This window comes from Psittacula echo (genome assembly GCF_963264785.1).
Source record: "Psittacula echo genome assembly, chromosome: 3".
NCBI classification, from domain to species: Eukaryota; Metazoa; Chordata; class Aves; order Psittaciformes; family Psittacidae; genus Psittacula; species Psittacula echo.
Window position 1 is genome coordinate 108,628,652 of NC_137736.1, and position 23,491 is coordinate 108,652,142.

Genomic DNA, 23,491 nt, shown 5'->3' on the forward strand with positions numbered 1-23,491 from the left:
GGTATTCCAAAACTTCATGGAGCTGCTATTTAAATGAAAACAGAATTTTGTATGCAATCATAAAAAATATTTTAATCTAGTCACTTCTGCTGTTAATTAGGATTTTCTGCACACTGTGCAGAAAAGACTCTTTGAGTCCATGCTCATCATTTACACAGTGAGCTTGAAGGTGCAGTACTCATGGTAAGAGACTGACCCTGAATCAGAGATTATACCTGAAAATGACAGTACAATTAATAAACCTTTATGATGGATAAATGAGAAGCAGATTTCACAGATGGCCTCAGCTCTTGGATATTTGCATGAGGAGCTGATTTCTGGATAGCCATGGAGTTCAAATAAGTCTGCAAGACAAGAGTGGATACAGCAAATGTCTGCTGGAAACATGGACTGGAAAAAACAGAAAAAATTTCTGCACTTGTTCACCTGATGATAAAACTACAGAAAAAGCATGAATCAGCATGCATGGCCAAAAATAATTATCTAGCAATATAAGGTCTTCAATCAGTTTTGCATTCATCACAGACAGAAGTCTGGCATGTTCAAAGACATACGTGCAGGTGCCACTTATATAACCAACCTGAGACAAGAATTTACTGGCATGCTTAGGCACACTTGCCTTGTTGTTTTTTTTTTTGTTGTTGTTGTTGGAATGAGGGACTGAATGGACTTGTTATTAGCATAGTTTTGGACTCAGCTGAGCAAACAATAAGAGATGCTAGTTTGGGGTTACCGACTGAACGGGCTGCAAATTAACCTGCTATTCAGACACCCAAAAAAAAAAACAAAACCCCACCCTGAATACAAATCCAGGGTAAAAAAAAAAAAAAAGCTAGAATTTACACACTTTCAAAATATTCAAAAGACTTCAGTAAGCGCTGTGTAAGAGACACTGTATAATGACAGTAACAATTCCAAGAAAAAGTGTTAAGATACCCCCTGTGTCTTAAAGAGATTACCACAAAAAATCCCAAAACTGGCAAGAGTTTAGCAATCGTAAGGCTTAACTACCTAACTAACTTTTGCGACAGGACAATGGATGATGGCTGAATCTTTTAGGTTGAACCTAAAACAGGGGAGATTCAGGCTGGACGTGAGGGAAGAATTTTTGACAATGAGGGTGGTGGATGCAACATCCCTGGAGACATTCAAAGCCAGGCTGGATGCGGTTCTGGGCAAGCTGGTCTAGTTGAAGACGTTCCTGCTTATTGCAGGGGGGTTGGACTAGATGACCTTTGAAGGTCCCTTCCAACCCAAACTATTCTATGATTCTAACTACAAGATAATACAGATACACAGCACCACACTTAAAATGAGGGATGTTTTCTTTTGATATAAATATTTCATTTGTCTCAGATTTAATAGTAAGCTTCACTTATGGGAATAAGAAAGCAATGACAGTGAAAATTCCCTCATCATCTATATATACTTCCTTTATTACTCAAAGGCTAGTGTTTCAAAAAGTACAATTTATTACTATTCTCATGAAAAGAGTCTCTAAATATACATTAGATTGGCAGGTGCAAGCTGGACAAAGAGCAGAATCATACATATATCATAATTATACAGTATTAAGAGCTCAATAACCCATGTTGATGGGTTACTGCAGACACTTCAGAAGTATAATGACTTCCCCTAAAAAGGCAGGTCTGATGAGACTGCTATTTTGTTCTCAGCCATCAGTCAAATTTGCTGTTAAGTCGACAGCATATGCTAACAAAAGAGTATTATTAAAGAAGAGAAAAAAGACATTTTCCCATCAATGCATACACTTTCCTTGAAGCCCTTTTATTTTAGTTGGAGGGTGCTGGGGGGACAGGGGAGGGAATTTTCACTGATGGTCTGAGTAAAGTTGACTTGCCTTTCTCTTGAAAAGTTAGAATTCAAGATTTTTGTGGCCTCAAGTTTGCTATAATCCTGAACATGCAATGCTCAATATTAACACGAAACCAACTATATTCCTTAAAACGTAATACCTTTAACTGCATTTTAAATATCTTAACGCATGCTCTCACATAAGAATCAATAAAGACCTGTGCAATAATACTATAATACTGTCATAGATTTCAAAGCAAGATTCAGTTGCATCAAATCCTGAAGCACATCTACAGTGCTTAACCTGAAATGATCTTTTTTAAAAGGAAAAGTTTGTATTGGTATCTTGGGTAAATTCTCTGCAAAACTTGACTTAAATGTCTAGTAATTTCACCCTTAAAAAAACAGTGATAAAGGAATCTACTTATCCCCCAAACCACAGCTTTTTTTTTTTTGCCTTTTTTTTTAGTGGTATTTAAACCAAGTAGTATCACAACATCATGACCATTAATGATGTTTTAGTTCAAAGGAGTAAAAAGCAATTCAGACCATCTAGATTTTGTGCTGTAATTTTATACAGGCTGAAGAATAAGCATTGAATGTTCTTGAATTAAAACACTACACTTGACAAAATAATAATTAATAAGTTGACTCCAAGTGTTCAAAAAAACGTGTACATGAGGCCCTTAGTGACATGGTTTAGAGGTGGACTTGGCAGTCCTGGGATAACAGTTGGATTTGATCCTAAAGGTCTTTTTCAACCTAGTTGATACTATGATTCAGTAGACTATCTGAACATGTTCCTCTGAGACAGATGTCCATTCGCAGCTGAATGCTGCATCCATAGCATACAGCTGAATACAATGGTGGCCAAATTTTACAGATCAAGTCACTATTTTGTTTCTGACAAAAAGGATGCTTATGAAAATAAAGCAAAAAACTAGTCAAGAACTGACACTTTCATCACTGGCATTTTCTTCTACCTCTCCGTGTTTGATACTGAGACCTCCTAGCCCAGAAACTGTCTCTGGACCATCTCCACCTCATGGCTACCAGTGAACTCACAGTCCATCAATGTGAATACCCAGTTTTGAGGTCCTTTATATATGTATCTACTATGACGTGTGTGACAATAAGTTTGACAATTTAATTACTTAATAATTAATTTCATTTTATTGTTGACAGATTATTTCACCGACTGTTATCAAACAATGAGAAATGGTGAATAATGAGCCGATCACCTTTTTTCACATCACTCAACGTCATTGACTTGTGTCACATTATCTTTCAGCACTTCTTTCACAAGCCAAAGAGCTGTAATATGTTCTATCATCTGTTGAAGAATGTATAGCATCTCCTCAGTATGTTTCCTGCCTGTACCCAATTTGTTTCAAAATCTGTATCTTTTTTGAGTTAGAATAACTTTAAGTGCCTATGGCACTTAAAATTAACAGAAACATAGCCACTTTTTTTCCATTATACATTTTTATATTGCTTTTGGTTCCTATTCTACTAATTTGTAATATTCCATTCAATTTTCTGATCATCACTGAGCTGTGAACTCACATTTTCAGAAAGTTCCACCCAATAATTCCAGTACTCCTCTTTGAGCATCTGACAATACTCAAAAACAGATGACTGGGGGCAAGAGCTAAAGCAAAGATCCCTTGAGAAATTACTTAGCATCTATGGAGAATTAAAGTTACATGCCCAGAAAATAATACTGCTGTTTTAGTAGCAACTACCTTGACTAATTCACTATTATTCAGCTAAAGCTCTCACTTTCCTACTAGCTTTCTTCTTCAAATAATTTATGAGTTCACTGAATAGCATATGTTCCGGTATCTCTTGTTCCAACACAACACTGATAACCTGTCTCATCTGGTGTAAAAAAAAAATTAACCACTTATTCCCATTCTCCTTTCCCAGGTATTTAAGGAACCTCTCAGACTTCTCTCCTACAACTCAGGATCTTTGCGAGTTTTTGGTAATAAACATTTTAGAAACTTTGAGGAAATTAATTGATAGTTCACTTGCATGTGTTCTTTGTTTATGACAGCAGATAAAACGCATACAATTATTTCCTATGACACTATTCCAGAACTGTTTATGTCATATCATATGTCAAGGTATGCTGAAGCTTTTAACAAATAGACTAGGAATATTCCTAGTTCCCTCTCCCTGCTAGTAAAGGGGACCTCGGTCAGATTTGGTACAAGCAGCTTGGAAAACACACTCCTTTAAATTTCAAAGCAGCTCTTTAAAAGCTTACACTCATTGTAGACATGTGATTGGGGAGGAGAAAAACAGCAGCAAGAGTCAAACCCGCCCTTCGTAGAACAGAACTTTAAACAGCGTTAAGTGGAAGCAAGTGACGACAACATGACAAAGGGCTTCCGTAGGGAATTTCTGTCTACAAATAGTGCCTTGTTAGAATGAACTACTCCTCTGAAATGATCAAACCCCAGTTCAGAAAAAATGTGCACAAAGTCCAGACACAAAAAAAAAAAATCTGAATTTTCACAGTCAGTAGAGGACTGGGTAAGAGTTGCTAAAATTCAATTTCACTGGGATTCAAGAGGTTTTATAGTGTCTCCTGCCTCTTTTTAATTTATTTTTTATTTCAAACACCCATCTCCCTGTCTATTATAGAATAACTGGAACAAAGATGCTCATCATCCTTCCTGCTAATGCTGGTGACAATGTAAAGCAGAAAGTGAGCTTCATAAAACCAGCAAATGATTCATAGATACATACAAGGTAGTTCTGCTCTGTCAGTTAAAAGTGGAACTTCCCTTAGGGCATGTATTTTTCACTTAAAATTGTACCATTTATTAAAAACATTAAACAGTCTAGAAAGAAAAGAATCCTCTCTCCCTGCAGAATGTTAGAATTGCTCTTCATAAGTCTTCAACTATTTAGGAAACTGGGTGCTGAAGCCAAAGCATCAAATGCTGTGCTAAAACCAGATGTGTATATTTTTCTGACTGCAATTATAAAGTTAGTTGCTATACATACTGTTTGAAGTGATCCATATAGCTTACCATTCTTCCAGGTAAGAACAGAAAACCTATGTCTCACCTTTCTTTCTCCAAACTAAAGCTTTACTGTAGGCTATCATCTCTCTAATGCAAAACTATGAAAACATGCAAAATATTTTTGCCTGGGACAAACTGTTAAAGAAATAAACCTCTCTTTTGTTTTAGAAAAATCTTCACATGTATTTTGAATATGTTAATACTTTTTTTAAAGCAACAAATTCAAAATAAAATCCTGCAAGGTAATTTCAAAAGAGACACAACTATCAAAAACCAACCAAACAATAAAAACCCAACCCTACACTTACACAAACAAAACAAAAAAAAAAACCACCTCAAAATCCTGTGAATACATGTGTAAGACTTTGACAAACCAGGTAAGCTAACTGATAAAAAGTTAATTTCACTGGTGATATATCCAAAACATCATGTTTTCTTGACAAAGGAAACCCAGTTCCCCTTGCTTTTTGGTTTGCATAGTACAGAGTACTATCCAGAGTTCTGAGCCCTCATCAGCAATTTCTGAAGTTGATTTAAGAATAATTTGTGTACATTTTGGACTTCCTGAACCTCAAAATATTGCAACAAATCAACAGCTTCTCTGAACACCATTGATCTTGATTCAAACCCTAACTTATGCAGTAAGAATCCATATTTTCACTGACAGAGAAAAGTGAAGCAGCATACTGTCACGAGTTTGTTAACCTGTCAAAAAAGGGAAGCCCTGATGTCTGAAGAATTAATCACTCAATGCTCAAGCAGCTGCCATTTACTGTAAAAAGTGAATTTACTATAAAATGTTAGTTGGAGAATATGAAGCACCAGGAATATGTATGCTACCATACACTACACATACCAGACACTATCATATCTACCATACAAACAGACATAAATAATTCCCCAACCATGATGTGTCTTCCCACCAATGCCCACTGGTTTCAGGCCCCTAGAATGAAGCTGGTAGAATCACAATATGAGTGTCTACAATTCCTCAAAGAATTTTATAGACTGGTAAGAACAGGAAAGCATTCTTCACACTGACAAGACCATTAAAGTTTTTTTCAGCTGGACTTGTCTTGCACTAAAAACAGCAACTAAAGAACTTCCTGGGATGATCTTGCATTAGCCAGCCACAGAGCTGAAGGAAGAAGGAGATCTCACTGTCTGTAAGGCTTAGTGAACTCATCACGTCTGAAATCCTGAAAAGAACTCTGGACTTCCTTCTAGGTCTGTGAAGAACACAGGTCATCCAACAATGAATATCCCAAGAGAAGTAATAATATGACCCTGCACTTCAGACAAAAAGATGTCTCTGGCCAGTGCCAAGACATAATAAATGGTTTTCTAAAAACTGAACCCTCTTTCTAAAGACTAGAAGGCTTCAGAACCCAGTATCAGCTCAAATAAAAAGGAGGAAGTGGTGGGCCATCTCTGGACTTCCACATTTCCTGCTACCATACTCTTTTCAAGCCTGGTTACAACCTCATTTCTCAAATGACTTTGGGGAGTTTGTTTTTGAGAGTGGAGTAGGAGATTCGGGGGGGGGGGGGGGGGGTAATAAAAAATAATCAGACAAATCTTTCAATTTCTATTCTCTTTTCCTGGCATTTAATCAATACTTGCAATTTTTTAAATTGGCACCAGGTAAAGACTGAGTACTTTTTATTTATGTGCATGTCCAACTACATTGTGAAAAATACATATAAAAAACCACAGGCATCTTGAAACCTTCTAGCAAAAATCTTCATGCAAAACTTCATAGCCTGAAAAAAGCGTTGTGTCTAAAGAAATCAAGATAGGGAAACACAATTACGTTACAATTTTTTACAAAAAAATGTTGGAAATTTGTTTACAAAACTGCCATAGAGTGTGGCATAAACACAGATATATACTATTTCATCTTTCTTTGTAATTAATGCATGTTTCTGTTTTGTACACATACAGTTTCTTTAAGCTTGAAACTTTTCCCTCAAAACTCCTATTCTAAAATCTATCTACTTCTCTACAACACAGAGAAACATGTTTTTATCAGTAATTTTTTACAATATTAAAAAAACAATGTTGTTTACTATACAAAATCCAAACTCCGTAGAACAACTGTCAGAAAACAAGTTGTATCCCCAAGTTATATAGACAAGATATTATGAAGTTTTCAGATTTGTTTATAGTAAATATTCATCTTCAGAAGTAGGGAATGCTTAATGCACAACCACAAGTAATTTATGTAAAGCATACAAAAATTTCCAAATATGTTGCGATATCCAAAAGTAATTCAAATTCAAAGGCTGATACATGTTATGTGTCTTTAATCAACAGCACTATTGACAAATATATTAATTTGGAACATTGTGGTGAGTTTCTCCACTGAAGTGGAAAATAAATAATTAGATGTTCAGTATCATTGTGCTGAATCTAAACCTCCACATACTAGCAGAAAACAGGTAAATTTAATGTAGAATCATAGAATAGTTAGGGTTGGAAAGGACCTTAAGATCACCTAGTTCCAACCCCCCTGCCATGGGCAGGGACACCTCACACTAAACCATGCCACCCAAGGCTCTGTCTAACCTGGCCTTGAACGCCGCCAGGGATGGCGCATTCACAACTTCCTTGGGAAACCCATTCCGGTGCCTCACCACCCTTACAGTAAAGAACTTCCTCCTTATATCCAGTCTAAACTTCCCCTGTTTAAGCTTTATCCCATTACCCCTTGTCCTATCACTGCAGTCCTTAATGAAGAGTCCCTCCCCAGCATCCTTATAGGCCCCCTTGGAGGCTATAGGCCCCCTATAGGACCCTGGAAGGCTGCTATGATGTCTTCACATTTAATATAATGACAATTGGTTAAAAGACTGTGGATTACTAAGATTTTCAGGGACATACACCCATAACAGAGAATAAGGGTTTTTTAAATACTACTTGTCATTTTCCTCTAATGTTTTCATAAATGTGTACAAATGTTGACCTCGCATGACCTTTAGAAATTACCTAAAGCATAGTAGTTAATCAAACAGCTCAAAAATTTGACACTTTTTACGATAAGGGTGGTAAAATACTGGAACAGGTTGCGCAAGCATCATCCCTGGAGACATTCAAGGCCAGGCTGGATGTGGTTCTGGGCAACCTGATTTAGTTGAAGATGTCCATGCTCACGGCAGGGGGGTTGGACTAGATGACCTTTGAAGGTCTCTCCCAACCCAAACTATTCTATGATATTATTTCCCATTATTTCCTGACTGAAGTCACCTACTATGAGTAACTGTCAGAAACTAAAGCACTTATATTACTTTGGTAATTTTCATGAGGTTTGTGGACAGCATTTTAATTACAAATAGTATACATGATGTGATTACAAGGTATATTGCCCTGGTGTATTTTGACACTCAGGAAAAAGTATTTGGTTGCTCAGTGAAAAATGATGTATTAAAAAGAATTTCTGCACTAGAAGCCTCAAGAGCACTTTCTTTCCTTGAAAGCTGTGATGTTTTGTAATAAAACCTTCATAACAGAAATACATATGACTCCTACTTTGGGTTTTATGACAGTTGATAAGGGACAGTAATACCCACATTGATACATCATATAGTACCTATGGGCAAGCAATAGATTCACTTTCACAAGAAAAACACTTTGAAAAGTTAGTCAATGACAGCTTAGAATGACACCTTCTTTTAATGCACTACATACACTTGCTTCTGTGCAAACCAAGTTTTAACTGTCATGATGTCAAGAAAAATGGTAATTCCCTAGTGAGATCTATCTTCATAAAGAAGTAAGGACTACAGAACATTTCACAATAGGAAATAAGTTTTATATGTTTAATAAAGTCTGCCACTTGCATGAAATCCCAGAAAACAAAAAGCACCAAAGAACAAAACACACAAAAGTGGGAAAAGTGGGAACCATTTCAAATTTACAGATGCCTATACTTCTCTTTCCTCAGTCGTCTCAGCTTTATGCAATATAAAATTCCATTAATAAAAAACTGAGCATACGTAAAGCAGTCTCAAAGCTGCACTGGGTCATTAACTGTGATAGACCTTCTTAGAGAATATAACTGTGTGTTTATTAAGAGTCCCAATCTGAAAATCACCATAAGTACAGTGCTTTATCAATGTCCAAGGAACACTCACTGGCATTATCTGCAGTAACAGACGTTGCTCATTCTAGTCTGCTTCTGAATGCTCCCCTAAATGTGACCTAATTTATTGAAAAAAATAAACAAAACAACACAACAAAACAAAATTAAGAAACCAAAAAGCTATACATACTTTTCTGATTTGACAAAATTAAGCTTGTTGCATTTAAGTTTTTCCTTGCTTTTGCAACAAACGTTGTGGGATCACCTTAGTATTTGAGTATCTGTAAGCGAACCAGAACTGCAGCTGGTAATTCTTAAGGCAGAACATCTCAGATTTAACCAAGGGCTTTAGTGCAGAACATCCTCTGTGAGGGGGACCTCACCTTATTCGAAATTACTTAAATCTTTTCACTCTCAGGGCAGTCTGCAATCTGCACTTTTTTCGGGTTGGTGAGGAAGGAGGCTTTTAAAGCATACTTTCCTTCCTAGGTTTTCTTGTTTTTCTTTAGGGTGGCTCAATATTGGTTTTTTTGACTTTGTAGCAAAGGCAGCTAGAACCTCTGTGGGGCACACTGCTTACTTGTTATTCTTTAAATGATTTTAGAAGAACTAAGCAAAAAATACGAATCTGACTTACTGTCCTTTATATAAACTATGAGCAAGGTGGGGGTGGGGGGGAATAACTGGGAAACATTTAAAGTGGGACATAATCTCCAATAGTGTCAATGAAAATCCACGTATTTTATTAAAAGTGTCTACTTAACCCGCCAATGTTCAGCTAAAAAGCCCTAGCAAAGTGTGAGTCAAAACCAGAAGCCGTGCGTTTACAGTTACATCACATAACACAACAAACATACTCAAGTCTCAGGTGTACTGCTGTTTTACCGCACATTCCTTTCCGGTAAGATTTTGCTGTTTGTTTTTCTTCCCTGAACATACCTAAACTGATAAAAGGAGACAAACAAATCCCTCTCCGGATACTGAGTCGTCGCTCTCCCTAACGAACGGCCACTAAGCACTACGGAGTGAAACAAGTTACAAGCAGGACTCCCCCAGCCGCGCAGAAGGACGGGGCAGCCCCGCCGGCACCGCGTCGGTCACCCCCGGCGAACAGCTGCTCCTCTGCACGGACACCGCTCCGCCGCCCCTCAGCCCCGCTGGAAACTTCCCGCCGGCCGCAGCCGAACCGCGGGCGCTGGGGGAAGAAGATCCCAACCGGTACAAGCGCCGGTCTTGCCCAGTAAGCCGATGTGCAACCCTACACCGAGGACTGCCTCCCTGCCTTCCTCTCTCCTCTCCGCCCCACGGCGAGCGGTGCGAGGATAACTCTTCAGAGGACACTCGCCCTCTCCCGGCACTTGGGCCGGGCCGGGGTAGAAGCGCTCACGGCTCAGGGACAAGGCATGCGGGGCGGTTACCTGATGTCCCCGCTCGGCGGCAGAGCAGGGCAGAGTTCCCACCGTCCCCTTCATGCCCGAGGGGCTGGCGAATCCGCCCTGAGGCACAAGTCTTCATCCAGCTTCCTCCCCGCAGCCAGCACCTCCTCCTCCGTCCTGCCGGGACGGCAGCGCTGGGCAGGCGCCGCTCTCGCAGCCTTGCCAGCGCAGCGGGGAGGGAGAAAGGGCGGGAACGAGGGACCGAGAGAGGGCGGGGAAGGCACTGTGCCCTCCCTCTCTCCTCCCCACGCTGCCCGGAGAAGCGCCGGCTTGCGCGCCGCTGGCTACCTTGTGTCTCAGCTGCCGCGAAGGAAACGGGAGTCCACCATCGGCCGCACGGCGGCGAGTGAGCGAGCACTGGGACCGCCGTGGCTCTAGAGTCAGCAGCTCTCAGCTGTGATGGGGCATGGCCCTGGGAGGTACCGCGGGATTCCTCCCAGCGCCGCTGCTCCACTGACCACTGCATCGAGTCGCAGACTTGTCTCCCTGTTCTCCGCGGGTCTATTGCCGCCGGCAGGGACAGCGGGGCCCGGGCGGGGCTCGTCCCGCCGCCTGGTGTTGTGGAAGAGCAGGGCTCTGCCGGGGCAGCATGGGAGGTTGGGTGCAGGTTACCTGAAAGGCACCGGGAAGTGTGGTAGGAGCTGGGATAGGATAAAGATTGTGGAGTGCACAAAAGGAGCGGCGGACAGATGCTGGAGGAGGATGGGGGAATACGGGCGCGGGAAGTCTGGGAGAAGAAAAAGGATCTGGGAGATAAAGAGGGAAATTGCCGGAGAAGAGTGGCTTGCAGATTGGGATGATAAATGTTAAATATTTTTTTCTGACAAATTTTATGTGAAGGGTGTTCAGAAAGGCAGAGAGGAATGAATACCAATGGGGAAACTAAAGAGGAGAAAAGAGTAGGAAGAGGTTGTCAGGCAACAACAAAGAAGAAAGTGTATGATGTAAGTGGAGAGAATGACGAGGTGAGGGGTTTGGTAAAGCAAAAATCTTTAGGGGCTTGGGAGAAAATGCATGTGAAACTGAGATGATGGAGATAGAAGTTTGGTGCCTTATGATGAATGTTAGAAAATGAGTCACTGAGGAAGGGATTTTAATTTAGAGGAGATTTTAATTAGAAGAAATATGCATGAATGAAGTTATTGCAAAAGTAGGAAATAAGGGAAGTACTGCAGGAGTTATTCTTCAAAAGGGGCTTGGAGATCAAAAGGAAAAGTCTCAGCTTGAGCTAGCAAATCTGAGTAGAACACATGTTGAGTATTTGGCTGAAAGGAGTGGGAGTATTGGTGGTGTATGGAACAGAAATTACACTGTCCATAAACAACTTCTGTGAGAATTGTGGAGTATATCCTGCCATTTTATGGCAAATCATCCCATTCCATGTGGGTAGTGGAAAGCTGAATTCCAGCTCTCCAAACTGAACTCACCTTTACAATCTGCATAGCAAAGTGGATCCTACATGACGGAGTACCAATAAAAGTAATATTGCCTACAGACTTAATGTTATCCTAGCCCATGGAGAACTGAATTGAGTTTTAACTTTTAACCAACCCAATTTAAAGCATGTAGATCACTGCATTTAATGTTTGCTGATGAGAAGGGAAGTTCATGCTACTGAACTGAACTGCTTATGGCAGTTCATGAATGGCTGCTGTCTCTGAAGTAGAAAATGACCATGACATGGAGTACACACTGTGATACATGAAACTGGAGCAGGAATTACTGGGTTTACACTAAAATGTGTCATTAAAGTATTTATTTTAGAAATGAGAGGAAGAAAATACTGAACATCAAATTCATCTCTTCAGATTATCATTTGTATCATAACTTCCTGCAACTTTTGGTATGATCTGCAATGCTATAAATTGTTTCTTTTTTCAGCCAGTGTCTCAACCTGGTCTCTTTCAATCTCTTGTATCTCAGCTATTCTGGGACAGCTGTAGTGAATTGTAGTGAATTTGTGTCTGACACAAGATTTGTATAAGTGATTTACAATAGTTGAAGTATTGTAGCACGGACTAGAAAGGGTATAGTTTGAATAAAAAGATAAAATGAAAAGAAAAAGAAAAAAGCTAGCATGCTTTGGTGTAGGACTATGTAATCTGTATCTTTCTATCTGGTTTTCTCCATTATTCTTATTGCTGTCTCTTGTGCAGAATCTTCCTTCTTCTTGTGGCTCATTAGTCCTACCACTGTGCCGATGTCTAAAAATAATTTAAATATTTTGTATATATAGTTATTTTTACAAAAAATTGCTACCAGAGATCTAGAGAATGGTTCTTGAGTAGCTGTTTCTTGCATAAAAATGGTGTGCCAATCTGGACTTCCAGGTGCTGTTCTAGTATTGGTGAAAGTAATGTGGTTAATCACAGAATCACAGAAGGGCTGAGGTTTGAAGGGACCACCAGGGATGATCTAGTCCAATCTCCCTGCTCAGGCAGGGTCACCTAAAGCACATTGCCAAGGGTTGTGTCCACATGGCTCTTGAATAATAAATGTTTAGGTGGTTGTTCGTAGGAGTTGGAAGTTACCTTGGAGCTGCTGCTCAGGACTGGTGAAAATTCTGCACATATGAAAGATGGAGAGATCAGCATTTTCAGGTTATTTCTGATCTTCATTGTAGCTGGTTTTTGGTGGTTATTATGAAGATCTGTAGCTAATAATGAAATCTTTAGTGAAAGGCCCCATTCAGAGGTGCTGTTTGCTGCCAGTTTGTATTGTGTCTAATACACTTTTCCTCCCTTGAAGTGTTATGAGTCTGAATTTGGGATAATGCACTGCAAATTATTTTCCTGGATATACTAGCAAGTTAAATCAAGTTTAGTCATTTTTTTTAAAGTAGGTACTTAATAACATACCATAATATACCTGGATTTGTACATCCAAACCAGTTTTTTTTTAATTATTGTGCAAATAAAATGCTTACAATATATTTTAATCACTGGGACAGCAGTAGAATTTGATATGTTGATCACCTAGTCTCAAAGGTAGTAAGTAATGACTTGTGCACTTGAGACCTCACTTGGAATATTGTGTGCAGTTCTGGTGTCCTCAACATAAAAAGGACATGGAACTGTTGGAACAAGTCCAGAGGAGGGCCACGAGGATGATCAGGGGACTGGAGCACCTCCCGTATGAAGAGAGGCTGAGAAAGTTGGGGCTGTTCAGCCTGGAGAAGAGAAGGCTGCGTGGAGACCTCATAGCAGCCTTCCAGTATCTGAAGGGGGCCTACAAGGATACTGGGCAGGGACTATTCATCAGGGACTGTAGTGAGAGGACAAAGGGTAACGGGTTGAAACTTAAACCGGGGAAGTTTAGATTGGATCTAAGGAAGGAATTCTTTACTGAGAGGGTGGTGAGGCACTGGAATGGGTTGCCCAGGGAGGTTGTGAATGCTCCATCCTTGGCGGTGTTCAAGGCCAGGTTGGATGAGGCCTTGGGTGGCATGGTTTAGTGTGGGGTGTCCCTGCCCATGGCAGGGGGGTTGGAACTAGATGATCGTAAGGTCCTTTCCAACCCTGACTATTCTATGATTCTATGATAAGAATCTGTTCCATAGAAAATGAAATATCATAGAATTGACAGCAACTATAAAATCCCTGAAGAAAACTCGTTTCCTTTGAGTGACTGTTTATTGACCTGTTTTTGAAGACAGATTGCTTGTCCAATGAAATAAGCAATGAGTGAGATATGAATGTGAAGACATTTAGTTTTGTAATGAACTGAATAACATGTTGATCAGTTAGGTTTTGTGGCATCTACACCATCATGTAAACAGTCAAGTTCACCTTCTCCTTCCTTACCTGCCCCTATCCTCCATTCAAACCTCATTGGACATGTTGCTTATGTCTTTTTATTTCTATCAAAACAGAAGCTGTAATAGACACTAAATGACTTTCCCAATTAAGAAACTCAAGGTCAGAGTTGGGAATAGCTCATAGTGACAGCATGGATCCACCTGCACTCATCTGGCTCATAGCAATTTATTCATCATTCTCCAAAGATGCAACCTTTGGGTTATTGTATGACTTTTCACTGTGCTGTCATGTGCCATGCTGCCATTAAGCTGCCAACATAACCCTACCTTTCAGTAGGGTTATGTATATTTCCAGTATACATCCGTATACTGAACTGTGAAATATCCATGTTGCTTCTGGGAAATCTCTCTGCCTCATTTTACACATATCCAATGCAGATGTTCAACCACACACCAAAAAAAAAAAAAAAAAAAAAAAAAAGAAAAAAGAAAAGAAAAGCAAACAAAAAAACCACCACAACAACAACAAAACCAAACAAAACCAAGCAAAGAACACCCCCCCCCAAAAAAAAAAAAAAGTAGTGTTTTTGAGGAAGAATGCCTGTGTGATCAGCTTCCTTCTGAGAAAAAAAAAAACATAAGTGGTTTTATGAGGCTATTTCCAAAGGCACCATCCAAATCGTGCAAGTTCAAGGTCCAAAAAATTCAAGGTGGTCTATCTCTGGACTGCAATAACTAAGGATGCAACAACTATTCTAAGGCTATGTATCATCATCTGCTTCCTCTGTGAGGACCTATACAAAATAGGTTGCAACAACAGTTGCTTTTTACCAAGCGCTTGACAACATATTATCCCCTTCAAGAAAGACAGAACTTTGAGCTTTAGGTAGTGGCGTATCAAAGACGGACTCCAGTTCTGGTGAAATCTGAAGACCTTTATTTCACATCCCTTTTATAGTCTACTAGGTGCTAAGCAGTAACTTTACACTCTTCTACTCCCTTACCATCCAGATTTAGCAAAACTACTAAGGGTTACAAATATTCACACCCTTTGGTCTGTCTTTGAGGTGCACATCCTGCTTTATCTTGCAAACCACCTGCTTTGTTTTGCTAACTGATCTTTACCGTTCATTGTTCTCTTTACAGTTCCCAAAGCTTAGGCCCAACAGGGCATTAACACCTGATGTTTTCTTCACAGTTCCCAAGGCCTAAGCCAACCACGGCGATAAGGCCTGGATCCACTTCATTAACAATTTCTATCCCTCACCCACATTAGGTGTCAGTAATAATTGCGCTTGAAATCAGAAGAAAGGATGACAAGGTGTTTCTTTAGGTTCAGACCCAGTTAGTGCCCATGAAAAGGACCCAGCCTAGATATGAACTCCAGAGGACTGAAGCCCTTGAGCAACCTTTACAAGTAGACTGTACTTCTAACCCCTGGGCTCCTGAGGCATGTAGAATTTCACACATGCACCTCTTCAGTTTTTCTATTGCCCATTATTTTCCTCATGCAGCATCTGGAATCCATGATTGTCTCTCAAAGTTGTTTAAGCTCTTTATATAGTCTAAAATTGCTAAGTGTATCATAGAATGGTTTGTGTTGGAAGGGACCTTAAAGATCATTTATTTCCAAGCCCCCCTTGCCACAGGCAGGGACGCCTTCCACTAGACCAGGTTGCTCAAAGCCCTGTCCAACCTGGCTTTGAACACTGCCAGGGATGGGGCAGCCACAATTTCTCTAGGCAACGTGTTCCAGTGCCTCACCACCGGCACAGGGAAAAACAACTTCATTATATCTAATCTAGATCTACCCACTCTCAGCTTAAAGCCATTCACCCTTGTCACTATACGCCCTTGTAAAAAGTGTCTGTCCAGCTTTCTTATAGGCCTCCTTTAAGTACTGGAAGGCTGCAAAAATGTTTCCTGGATCCTTCTCTTCTCCAGGCTAAACATAATTCTCTTCATAGGAGAGATGCTTCAGCCCTCTGATCATCTTTGTGGCCCTCTTCTGGACTCATTCCAACAGCTCCATGTCCCTCTTGTGTTGGGGGCCCCGGAGTGGGATGCGGTACTTCAGGTGGGGTCTCATGAGTGCAGAGTAAAGGGATAAAATCGCCTCCCTCAGCCTGCTGGTCATGTTCCTTTTGATGCAGCCCAGCATACAGCTTGCTTTCTGGGTTGCAAGCACACACTGCCGGCTCATGTTGAGCTTCAAGTCCTCCTCAAGGGCTGCTCTCAATCCAGTCTCTGCCCAGCCTGTAGTTGTGCTTGAGATTGCCCTAATTCAGGTGCAGGACCTCACACTTGGCCTTACTGAAAGTAAAGAGATTCACATGTGCCCACTCTCCAGCATGTCAGGGTCCTTCTGGACTTCCCTCCAGCCTGTCAACTGCACCACAGAGCTTGATGTTATCAGCAAACTTGCTGAGGGTGCCCTTAATCCATGTAGCTGACAAAGATGTTAAAAAGCACCAAAGTCTCTGTTCTCCTGAAGTTCAGGGTAGTGAGCTTGCTGTCTGCCCTTCTCACTGCCCAAAGGATCTTGAAATCCGTCATTTCATGGTCACTGCAGCCAAGGCTGCTCTTGGGCTTCACATTCCCCGGAAGCCCCTCCTTGTTGGTAAGAGTAGCCCCTCTCCTTGTTTGCTTCTCTGTCACTTGGTGGACAAAGTTGTTAGCACGTTCCAGAAACCTGGATTGCTTATGCCCTGCTGTGTTATGCCTCCCAGCAGATACTGGAGTGGTTGAAGTCCCTTGTGAAGTCTCCCACTTGTGAACGTGAGACATCCTTTGAGGTATGGCTTGAGCATTCTGGAGAATGTCTTTGGAGGCTGCTGTCTATCCGTGTTGATTCTACAGAAGCTTAGGCAATAATTTGAGGATTCATTTGTAAGTAACTGAAGTTTGCAGCTTTTTCTGACACTTTCTCCACTGAAGAGCCCCAGTGTGTAGGTACTGGTTCAGTCCTAGGCTCCTTTCAGAGCAAACCTACTAAGTCTAAGCAAGAGGAAGCCCAGATAAGGTAGTTTCCCTGGTGTTTATTCCTGGCAGGCAATATAGATTAGGACCATTTCAAATTGCATTACTTCTGTCTAGGACAGTTCTTCCAAATTATCCCTTAAAACTTTTCATGCCTTTCTTACTCCCATTTTTCCTTCATTCCTCTTGCTTTTTTTTCCCCTTTTTTTTTTTCTTCCCAGCATACACTTTTGAGAATTTCCTACTTCAATGGAATTTCACTGCACTTGATTACATGACATAGTTTGCTTGTCTTTTCATACCTTTTGGATCTGATCAACATGAATACATTGTTTCCAGAGAGTACACAGTTCTCGTTTGTACCAGTTCCGTACCAGTTTATATTGTATTATTTTTTTCTCACTTGCTTTTTTATCTCTTTATTTTTCCTCTGTCTGCAGAGAAAGGGATAAATTAATTAACTACTTAGATTTTAAAGGCCATACTGCAGTTCTAAATAAGGAATTATTCATTAAACCTAACTTTTTGTTATGTTACATCTTGTCATAAGGTCTGTTTTGTAAGGCACACATTGAACGTAAGTTGATTTTTCTTTTTTTCTATCTACCTAAACAAATCAGTCAGTGATACAGTGTAGTGGGATAAGTGTTTTGGTACAGCATGAAAGTGTAATTGTAAAGCAATTGTAGTATGGTGGAAGTTGCTTGCGAAAATAATTGTTTCACAATGATATATGATAAATGGTGTTCTATATTTAAACTGGTTAAATACAGCAACTAAAACTTACTTGTCTTCTTCTGACAAATGGATTTATTTCCTGAACTTATTAGAATCTTTATTTCTGTAGTCATCCAAAGAAGATAAATCTCTAGTATAGGTATTCTAGCACTTTTAAACTTGAGTTATATTACTACATGGAAATGTTATTTTACATCATTCTTTTACTGTGCAGTAGTTGTGCTGGAATTACTTCTGCTATCTTGTGTTATATCTGCCATAAAATTTTAAGTTTAATTTATACTATTATGTGCATCTTTGTTTAATGTACCTTTTACTTTTAAGAATATAGATAACGCATGTCCCTGTAAAGTGCACAAGTAAATAAAAATAAAGGAACCAAATATGGTTCATTACAACAATCAATACAGAGACTGATTAATACATAGTAGTACTAGCATGAATGTGTCATGAATTCTCTCCTGTTTGTAGGCTTTTATGACTGACTTCAGCTCTTGTACCGAATATATTTAGTTAACATGGTTAAATATTTATAGAGTGGACCATTAGTTTATGTCTCTAATGCATAGAGAAGTTCTTATTAGTACCTAAAGATACAAATATTTCAAATAGTTCATGAAAATTGGCATAGGATTCATGACAAGTGCATTCTGTCTTTTGCCACAGTCTCACACAAAGAATAGTGATGTGCCATCTGTCTGGTACCATTGTTTCTGTCCTGACTAAACCAAGAAAAATTTGGGTTTCATTGTTATGAAATCCTCATACAATTTGGAGTCTTTCAGAATTACATGTATCTAATAGAAACACTTTCACCTTTTAATCCAGAGGCTACAGTAATATTTAGAAGTATATTCTTCCATGAGTGGTGAGGGACACACAACACTCGAAATTTTCCTTTATGTGCTCATAGAAGAATTGCTACTGTGTGTTGTTACAGTAGTTCAGAAAGACTGTGAGGATAGAATCCAGTGTGACAGATCACTTATGACTTGTAAGGAAATCTACAAGAGATTGTACATTTGTGAGAGCTCTCAGTCTTGTATTTCTGCTGTTTTGAAAAACAGTAGAGACAAACATGTTTTCCCACTGAGAAGGCAGGAATTGTAGCAAATGGCAGCCAGAATAAACCAGCTACTTTAGAATTGCAGCTACCTCTCCAAAATTAAAGCCCAGTTCCAGGAAAATACAAGAATTTTCGGTAACAGTAATAGAGATGAGATAGTCATGAAGAAAGCCACTATTAAGTCACAGAACTCTTTGACATATTTTCTCTGTTAAAAAAAAAAGTATCTCTGCCTTTATTTTAATATTAAGTTTGCATATTTTTTCTTAAACGGTTATGACATTGAAAGGAACAACCAAGCAGGTTTTGCTTCTGCGTAACTAGTGCAGGATATAAAGTTCCTTTGCAAAATATAAATTCATTTATGATGAATGTAATAAAAATGGTCAGAGTTGCTTATATAGGCATAAAGTAGGAAAAATGTTTCAAAATCTCCTATAAACCTCCACTACTCGCAATTCTGCTTTGACTTTTCAACCTTCAAAGTTATGAAAGGCATAAATGTAGTTCCTGATTAAGTCGTTATTTATAGGATCTGCATTTCCTCTGCTGAGTTTGTGGACACATCGGCTTCATTCTTTAGAACTGGTGAACAGCAAAGGAAAGAAAGGGTTGATATCTTTGCGTGGGCAGTGTTTCTCAGCTATCTACTTAACCTATGTGTTATTTTGGATTTCATTATGGGAATCCTGTCTTTGATTGTACATTGTACCTGATGTAGATACTAATGCAAGTTCCTGCATTTGATACTGGGAACTCAAGTCTCCATTAGCTATGAGGATTAACTGAAATTCTATGCATTCTAGTGGGAATTGAGTATATGTATATCTGAAACTGTTTGCTTAAAATTATCTTTATAAAACCATGAAAGGAACTCTGGAGGTTATGTTAGTCCATTCCTGCTCAAAGCAGGTCTAATTAAGTCAGATTGCACTGGGCCATGTCAAGCTGAGTCTTGAACTCCTCCAAGTCTGTAGACAGCCTCCTAGGCAACCTGTTCCAAGATTAGGTAACCCTAAAGGTAATTTCTTTTCCCTAATATCTAATCAGAATATCCTGTGTTTCAGTCCGTATCTGTTTCCTTATGTCCTAACCCAGTACACCTCCAAGAATAGTCTGGCTCCATCTTTCCTGTATCTGCTGATCAATTCTACTTTATTTGCATGAACACATAATTGGATATGCTCCTAAGTGATGAGGAAGCCAACTATCCATTTCTTTGAGATATTGGGAGAAGGAGAGCTACCACTTCTGCTCTGTGTCTTGAATAGAAGCACTCAGAGTGCTTTGTTCAAAGCTTCCATGTTGGCTCCTTTGCGCTGCTTGATCTATTTCACTTCAGCTCAGGTAGGATCTTGGCACTGAGCTGTGGAAGCTGAGCTGTTCTAAGCACGTGTAGGTGCAGAACTGTTGGTTACTAGAGAGCTCTACAATAAATCAGATTTAGTGTGCCAGAGATACTTTTTTTAGCCACAGTTTTGTCTTAAGCGTGTAATACCCATGCAAATGTTGTTTTAAGGGTCATGTCAATGGGCATCTGTCATGCCCTTTGATATGTCCTGAGGGTATTTTAACTGGCACCCCGCTGCCACTCCAGCAGTGTGCAGCTTACCTCTGTGTTCTTTGTAATTTTGCCAGCCCCATAGGGATTTTGGACAACCTAAGACATTTTAAATTACTTACAAAAGACATTTTCACATTAGACACTTCTAGGTGGGCATATGTTTATCCCCATTATTTGTGATTTGCTTCTGTTATCAGGGTGGGATTCAGTCTGAGATTAAAAAACCTTCATGCGAGTGCCCATATATTGGCACTTGCAGGTAATCTAGAGGTTTACGTGTATCCATTATCGTCAGTGGGGATCTGGGACTTGATTCATCTGCTTACACAACTAAGTGAGCATGGTGTGCTCTACCATATCCAAGAGAGCCATGGTATTTAACAGATGTGAGAGAGGATTTATGAGAAACCACTGTCCTTCTGCTCTTGTGAGATCTCACTTGGAGTATTGTGCACAGTTCTGGTGCCCTCAACATAAAAAGGACATGGAACTGTTGCTTGAACAAGGATGATCAGGGGACTGGAGCACCTCCCATATGAAGACAGGCTGAGAGAGCTGGGGGTGTTCAGCCTGGAGAAGAGAAGGCTGCGTGGAGACCTCATAGCAGCCTTCCAGTATCTGAAGGGGGCCTACAAGGATACTGAGGAGGGACTCTTCATTAGGGACTGTAGTGGTAGGACAAGGGGTAATAGGTTGTCCTGGGTTCAGCCAAGGTAGATCAGTCCAAACTGACCACTGCCAATTTCCTGTACACAGCTGAGCTCAGAGGGGTTAATGATGAATTTTCCATAGCTTAGCCCTGCAGTGATTGGAGCCTTTTTCCTTCAAGAAGAGACTGCATACTGCAAGCGAGTGACAAGACCTCCTGCATTGTGCTGGTGATAGTTGATGAGTTCAGGTATGCAGTCAAACACATGCTTTTCTGCCAAGTAATATCGCTTGGGAAAGTCAGTTCTCTCATTGATATGATAATGCTTTATAACGGGATTGTTATCCATGCTTAACGCTTTGGTGAAAACAGAGACTGTGTACATGCCAGGCTGCTTTGAAGCATGAAAGTTGCCTTCACTTTTCACTTTTCACTTTTTCACCATGAAAGCACCTTCCCTACCCTCATCCTTGAGGAGTGTTTCTGCTTTGCTTCTGCTGATGTTCTTATTGTACCATTCATATATTTGCAGATTCTCGGGTGATTTTTCCACCAGGTTTTCCACCAAGAAGGCTACTTGGCACTTAGCCTTCATGCCCTTCTTGTCTTGAATCAGCCACCAATGTTCGTCAGAGCTGTCAATCACATAATATTCCTCATTACATTGTAATGTCAGCTCCTGTGGATTCTGGGCTTCATTGTCATATATGGCCATGACTAACGCTTCCTTTGGGTCTAGCAACAATTTCCAGTTATCTTCAGTAGTGGGAGGAAGAGGCTTATTTGAGGCATTTTTGGTAGGATCATACTCCACACAGCAAACTGCCATCTTCTTTGTCTGAGCACAGCATATCCACTTGCCATCTATCCAAAAATCTGGATGATACTTTGAAACCAGACTGTTGTTGTGTATGATTTCTTCTTTCAGTGTAAAGACCATCTCTGCTGGCTCTCACAATTGGGTGCAAACACATAGAGTATGTAGTTATCGTGGATGATCTGGAAAGGGTATTTATACTGACAGGGAATGATCATGTAATTTTTCACAATTTCCACACATTTAATCCTGGAAAGCTCCACAGTCCTTTTTTAATTTGCATTTTAGCTCAAATGTAGCATTTTTCCTGCATCTGTGTTCCAAGAAAAAAAACACTTCTCTGGTTTTTTTCTGTCAGGGGTTCTACCTAAGCAAAAATAACAGGAAATTTTGAAGTAGATAATAGCTTCAAATATTTGTCAACAAAACTATTTTTCTGGCAGGCTCTGCTGCATTGTTATTCACCATATATGTCATGGTTTAAGCCCAGCCAGCAACCCAGAAACCACGCAGCTGCTTGCTCACTCCCCCCCCGTTTCCCCCCCCCCACTCCCAGAGGGATGGGGAGGAGAATCGAAATAATGTAACTCCCACGGGTTGAGATAAGAACAGTCCAGTAACTAAGGTATAACACAAACCACTACTGCTGCCACCAATAATAATAATGATAAGGGAAATAACAAGGGAAGAGAATACAACCACTCACCACCCGCTGACCGATACCCAGCCCGACCCGAGCAGTGATCTAGTCCTTCTGGGTAACTGCCCCCAGTTTATATAGTGGGCATGACATGCTGTGGTATGGAATACCTCTTTGGTTAGTTTGGGTCAGGTGCCCTGTCTCTGCTTCCTCCCGCTTCCCCTCCTCCCTGGCAGAGCATGAGACTCAGAAAGTTCTTGGTCGGTTGGAACTAGATGATCTTGAAGTCCTTTCCAACCCTAACTATTCTATGATTCTATGATCCTGGGATGGCAGTTGGATGCCAGTTAAAACATCCTACAGGATGTCAAATTGCAATAAACATTTCTAGGCTAGCTGCAAACATGTTACGTGCTTATTTCTTTCTTCACTTCAAGATACATCGTGGAAACTTCCCCCCTTTCTGCTGCTTCTGCTTCACTGTGCAACAGTATGTAACCCTGCTGTCACCAGTCAATTATCATGTAATTGAAAATTGGCTTGATTATGAATTGCATGCTTTATTAAGATCAATTTAAACATAAATTATAGTTCAGTAATATACTTTGATGTCATTCAGTGTTGTTAGCAAAGATGCTATGCTTTTCTGTACTTCACTGATGCTTATTTCAAACCAATGAATAAATATTTCATTAAAAATTTTATAAAAATGTAATGAAAAATACAACTCTGTCCTTACACCCAGATTTTGTAGAACATGAAATGTGCTTGGCAGACTTTTTCTCCAGCTTTGTTAGGTGCAGTTGCTTCTTATTTTGCTATCTTCTTCTTAGTCATCTTTCTTTGAAGTTACAAATACATATGTGTCCTGGGTTCAGCAGTAGCAGTCAGTTTTTCTCCTTCTTAGTAGC

General features: G+C 40.0%; 1 pseudogene across 1 annotated transcript; it reads right to left on the reverse strand.

Annotated features, from left to right (window-relative positions):
- Positions 1-21,178: 21,178 nt before the first annotated feature.
- Positions 21,179-23,023, reverse strand: LOC308219025 (tyrosine-protein kinase ITK/TSK pseudogene; annotated as a pseudogene). Its single transcript has 2 exons — positions 22,992-23,023; positions 21,179-22,207 (listed from the first exon to the last, which is right to left on the reverse strand). The product of its transcript is annotated as a tyrosine-protein kinase ITK/TSK pseudogene (transcript).
- Between the last annotated feature and the right edge of the window lie 468 nt (positions 23,024-23,491).